We start from the raw sequence: 6,000 nt of genomic DNA, 5'->3' as shown, positions 1-6,000 counted from the left end.
AGGGTAATTCTTGAGTAGACGAGTACGCCATCCAATTTCGTACTCTCGCCTCCGAATTATCTTGGAATAACGAGACCTTTAAAAAAGGCCTATCCAGTAACATCAAGGATGTGCTGGCCGCACAAGAGATTCCTGCCAACCTGCATGAACTTATCCATTTGGCCACCCGCATTGACATGCGTTTTTCTGAAAGACACCTGGAGCTCCGCCAGTAAAAAGACCTTGATCTCTGGGCACCTTTCTCACAGTATCCTTTGCAATCTACCCCTGTGCCTCCCGCCGAGGAGGCTATGCAAGTGGATCGGTCTCGCCTGACCAATGAAGAGAGGACTCGCCGTAGGGATAAAAATTTATGTCTGTACTGCGCTAGTACCGGACATTTCTTGGTGGATTGCCCTATTCGTCCTCCAAGTCTGGGAAACGCACGCACGCACCCAGCTCACGTGGGTGTGGCGTCTCTTGGTACGAAGTCTGCTTCTCCACGTCTCACTGTGCCCGTGCGGATTTCTCCTTATGCCAACTCCTCCTTCTCAGCTGTGGCCTTCTTGGACTCTGGTTCTTCTGGAAATTTTATTCTGGCCTCCTTGGTGAATAGGTTCTGCATCCCGGTGACCCGTCTCGTCAAGCCGCTCTACATTTCTTCGGTCAACGGAGTGAAGTTGGACTGCACTGTGCGTTACCGCACAGAGCCCTTGCTTATGAGCATTGGACTGCATCACGAGAAAATTGAATTTTTTGTCCTGCCCAACTGCACCTCTGAAGTCCTCCTTGGTCTGCCATGGCTCCAGCATCATTCTCCCACCCTTGACTGGACCACCGGGGAAATCAAGAATTGGGGTCCTGATTGCCACAAGAAATGCCTCACGTCTGCTCCCAGTCCCGTCTGTCGGGCCTCAGTGTCTCCTCCTGTGTCTGGTCTCCCCAAGGCCTTTCAGGACTGTGCAGTGCCTCCTCATAGTCCCCGTCCTGGTGACACTCTGCCCCGTGACAAGCTTCACCCTCTGCCCCCCCCTCCCCATTCCCACGTCTTCTGGACTACCGGCCGCTGATGTAGCTACCCAGGACTTCTTTTTTTTCCAGAAGGAAACTCAAGAGGCGTCCCCTATGTTCTCGTCTCATTTGAAGGGACAAGGAGACAAAAAGAGGGGGAGACCTAAGGGGGGGGGGTACTGTTACGCCGAGCGCTCCTGGTCCCTGCTCCTCCCCGGAGCGCTCGCGGCGTTCTCCTCTCTGCAGTGCCCCGGTCAGACCCGCTGACCGGGAGCGCTGCACTGACATTCACGATGAGGATGCGATTCGCATAGCGGAAATCGCATCCCAAGCCACTTACCCGTCCCGGTCCCCGGCTGTCATGTTCTGGCGCGCGCGGCTCCGCTCTCTAGGGCGCGCGCACGCCAGCTCTCTAAGATTTAAAGGGCCAGTGCACCAGTGATTGGTGCCTGGCCCAATCAGTCTGATTAGCTTCCACCTGCTCCCTGTCCTTATTACCTCACTTCCCCTGCACTTCCTTGCCGGATCTTGTTGCCTTGTGCCAGAGAAAGCGTTTAGTGTTGTCCAAAGCCTGTGTTCCATATCTCCTGCTATCGTCATTGACTACGAACCTTGCCGCCTGCCCCGACCTTCTGCTACGTCTGACCTTGCCTCTGTCTAGTCCTTCTGTCCCACGCCTTCTCAGCAGGCAGCGAGGTTGAGCCGTTGCCGGTGGATACGACCTGGTTGCTACCGCCGCAGCAAGACCATCCCGCTTTGCGGCGGGCTCTGGTGAATACCAGTAGCAACTCTAGAACCGGTCCACCGACACGGTCCACGCCAATCCCTCGCTGACACAGTGGATCCACATCCAGCTAGCCGAATCATAACAATAATACTCATGACTATACTTTACACTAGACATTTGCGGATTGGGTTACCTGAGGCTTTCTGCCCAATGCCTTGGCTACTGGGGTCCCTTGGCATTTAAAACACCTCTCCCCAGATCACTATATTAAGTTTATTCTAGACATTTTTATGATAGACAACTAATGGGATAACATTTTGACATTTCTGTTACCTTATATTGACTACATGCATTACTTAGTATCAGGAGTACTTTCTGGCCAGGAAAGTATCCTGCACTCAAACATAATAATATATGACATTAGAGACATTTGACTTATGATATCAAATAGACTGTGAAATTTTGAGTGCTACAATACTACTGTATGTGACTTGTGGTGTACATTACTTATACGTGTACATTGTGTGTACATGACTATGTGTACTTTCATGTGTACATTAGTGTATTACACATACTGATTATTGTATATGATGCTGGTGGTGGGGTGACATGTGCTTCTCCTGAGTAGATCAGGACAAAGCTCTGTAAGGATAGAGCCAGTCATCAGAAAAAGACTGTACACTGTGACCTTTTGGTGTACAATAACTTATATACACTTTTTTGGGACCTTGTGTACCTCCGTAATCATTTCTTTTTTTTTTTTTTTATAGAACAGTATATATTACTTTAGGTATTTACACAACAGTTCATGTACTGCTCAGTAGTCCATGTACATAAAGGAGTTCGTAGATGTGGCTCAAGTCAGGGTCCCCCTCCTGACTTGTTTGTGCCTATGCACCCAGGAGTCTCTACACCCAGGAGTCTCTCGGCTGAAGCCGGGCACATTACTTACAAGTCTTGGTTGCAAAGAAGAAGAAAACTGTTCTTGACAAGTCTGTCAGGCTCAATCCTTGAACGTTGCAGGAACCTGTAACAACAAGAAGTGTGCTAGTACACGACAGTCAGTTAGTCTTGCGACCAAGTCTGGTTAATTCACTGTACACAAATCACTTAGATAGCTTGCTCTCCCTGTCTCGCCTACCAGGCTCGGCCCTAGGTTGTGAGATGAACCTGAAGTTGTGAGACTGGGCCCCTTGCATGGGGTCAACGTGGGTGTTCCATGAGACATGGGACAAGCGGGAATCAGTAATGATTAGACTGACTGTAACCAATACTTGCACTGCAGCAGAGGGATTATTTGTTGGTGCCTGCTGATCCGGCCAAACCTCCACCACTGCAGGAGTAGGCCGAGGCACTTGAGTTAGTACCCACGGGTTAGGCCAAACCTCCTTGACAGCTGGAGTAGGCCTGTGTAATTTTGAGGGTGCCTGCTGGTTAGGCAATACCTCCTCGCTCATAGGAGTAGGCCAGGGCATATCAGTACAGGAACCTTGAGGCAGAAACTGGGGATCTGCATACTCCTCTTGAACAACTGCTCCCTTGACACTTGGAGGTAGAGGACCATTAAGATGATTTAAGAGCGCCGTCTCTTTAAAAGGAATTGAATGCACTGTCTCTTTAAGAGGAATTGAGTGCGCTGTCCCTTTAAGATGATTTGGGTGCGCTGGTCCTTTAAGAGGCTTAGGGGGTTGCTGCAATGGCTTGGTCAGAGCTGGCTGGGACCGCTCATGTGGTGTTTCTCCACTTTGCTGCAGCTTTCCACGGGCGCTGCCGGGCACTAAAGAGTGTAGACTTGGCCCTTTAAGATGCTTGGCACTATGCTACAGCGGCCTAGTCTGACTGAGCTGAGATACCTAGGATGGCGCTACCCCACATGATAACAAGTACCCGGGAGCATTGTTGGGCACTAAGGGGTTAATGCAACTCACCACCAGTACAGAGGCAGACTTACCCTCGTTGGTGTCTGGAGAGCCAGCGCTGCAGCGGATGCTTGAACAGGGGCCTCCGGAGCCAGGCGCAGCCACCGGGATTCGTTGTACGGCTGCGCCAAGGGAACTTCCTGCTTTCGTTCCCTCGGTGACGGGCTCCGCACCGCTTACTTCACTGGTATTCACCAACATGGCCGCCTGCCGGAAGGACGTCATCAGCGAGGCCTGGGACCGGAAGAGACTCAGCGGTGAATCCTCTTCATCCGCCCCCCTGGCAACAAGGGGCGGACCTTTCAAGTTCCACTTCGGACTGGACAACATGATCTCCACACCTGGGGGCGGGACACTAGCTCTGGCGGGAACCTTTGTCCGGGCATGCTGGATGTTGTAATTTTGCAACATCTGGAGGTCCGCAGGCTGTAGACCACTGTCCTATACTTTACATTGCACGGATCCCTCAACATACGATGGTTTCAACAAACAATGGTCCATTTGAAACGGATTACCATCGTATGTTGAGGGATCACTGTATAGGGTAAAGTGGGCTCCAATGGAGAGGAGGCCCTGACTGTGTCAAGGTACTATATATTTAACCCCAATATTGTGCCACCTTGTGAGACACTGTTATCCAGAAACTTGACCTTGGAAATATTACCAGCTAATAACCCGCCTAAAGGGATAAATGAGGTATGCTGTGTCAGCTTACAACTTAGTAGCCTCTCTGCAAACTTGCTTATTTGTTGAGACATGAGGCATGTTACTCAAGGGCATCTTCATTTTTCTGGCAGCCTCCTGTAGGTGGTAAATGAAGTGCATGTCCATTGTGCTGAAATGATGTACAGTGGTCCCTCAACATACGATGGTAATCCGTTCCAAATGGACCATTGTTTGTTGAAACCATCGTATGTTGAGGGATCCGTGCTATGGAAAGTATAGGACAGTGGTCTACAACCTGCGGACCTCCAGATGTTGCAAAACTACAGCACCCAGCATGCCCGGACAGCCGTTGGCTGTCCGGGCATGCTGGGTGTTGTAGTTTTGCAACATCTGGAGGTCCGCAGGTTGTAGACCACTGTTAGAGGAAGCTGTACTCACCTGTCCCTGCCGCTCCGGACTGTCACCGTTCATCATTGCTGCCCGGAATGTTGCCGCCCATCGCTGTCGCCGCGTCCCCGACGCCTCTGCTTCCCCGGCATCCGCGCTCTCCGTCGCCGCCATCACGTCGCTACGCACGCCGCTCCTATTGGATGACGGGACGGCATGCGCGGCGACGTGATGCAGGGGATCCTGCGCCGAGCGCATGGTAAGTGATCGTCAGCGGACCACACAGGCACCGTAAACGGCTATTTGGTGGCAGCTGAAGCAGTCTGCGCTGCCGGATAGCCGTTTATGCGATGGCCCCGACATACAAAAGCATCGTACGTTGATGCTGCCTCTGAGAGGCCATCGCATGTTGAAATTATCATATGTCGGGGCCATCGTAGATCGAGGGGTCACTGTACTGCCACTTGTCAAGGTCAGATTGTAACCTTCTGTTTTCTTTGCAGTTCACCGTAATTGTCAGCTTCCATTATACTTTAGATACATTTTTCAGCCATACCATTCTTATTGCTCTTTATCAGCCTGTTACATTTTTGACAATCAGTAAATATAACCTTATCATAACTGGTATGTGTTGTGTGAACACGAAAGGTTCATGCTAAATGTGATAACAATTACAAGGCACACGGACAAGAGTAGCGCTGCTTCTGGAAGGGAAAGTAGACCCTTTTTTCTATTTCTGTACAGCCCTTCTAAAGGGGTACTCCACTGCTTCAGCGTTCCTAACATTTTGTTCCGAATGCTGGGGCAGTGGAGTAGCCCTTTAAGGAGCACACATTTCTCTATAGTATTTGCTTGCATATGAAGGATATGTGTGGTGAGCCACGGGGGTGCGATGTGAGGTGTAGGGGCAGATGGTGTTGCTCAGGGGTAGATGGTGTTAACCCCTTAGTGTACGTGACTCCAGAGCGTGGTTTGCCTATGTAACCACCTGAAGGTAATCCTGTTACTCCTAGGTTAGGCAGGGGTAAATAATAGAAAAAAGAGGGTGGGGGGGGGGGGCTCACACTGAGCTAATATATACCGAGGTTTCTGTGTTACACGTATAACCCTACGTGTCAGAAAGAGGAGAAAATATAATAGTATATACAGGCCTCTAGGTTTATATTAAGATTTAAAATTTAATGGACTTCGAGGTAGGGGTGTATGTGTAATAGTGAGGTAAACATGTATGTGCAATAAAGTGACAGGCCAGCAGTATACGAATAGAATATAAATAGTTTAATATAGTAGTCCTAGCAGGGCCCTTGCTAT

The sequence above is a fragment of the Hyla sarda genome, chromosome 2 (genome assembly GCF_029499605.1).
Source record: "Hyla sarda isolate aHylSar1 chromosome 2, aHylSar1.hap1, whole genome shotgun sequence".
NCBI classification, from domain to species: Eukaryota; Metazoa; Chordata; class Amphibia; order Anura; family Hylidae; genus Hyla; species Hyla sarda.
This window is presented reverse-complemented; position numbering follows the sequence as displayed.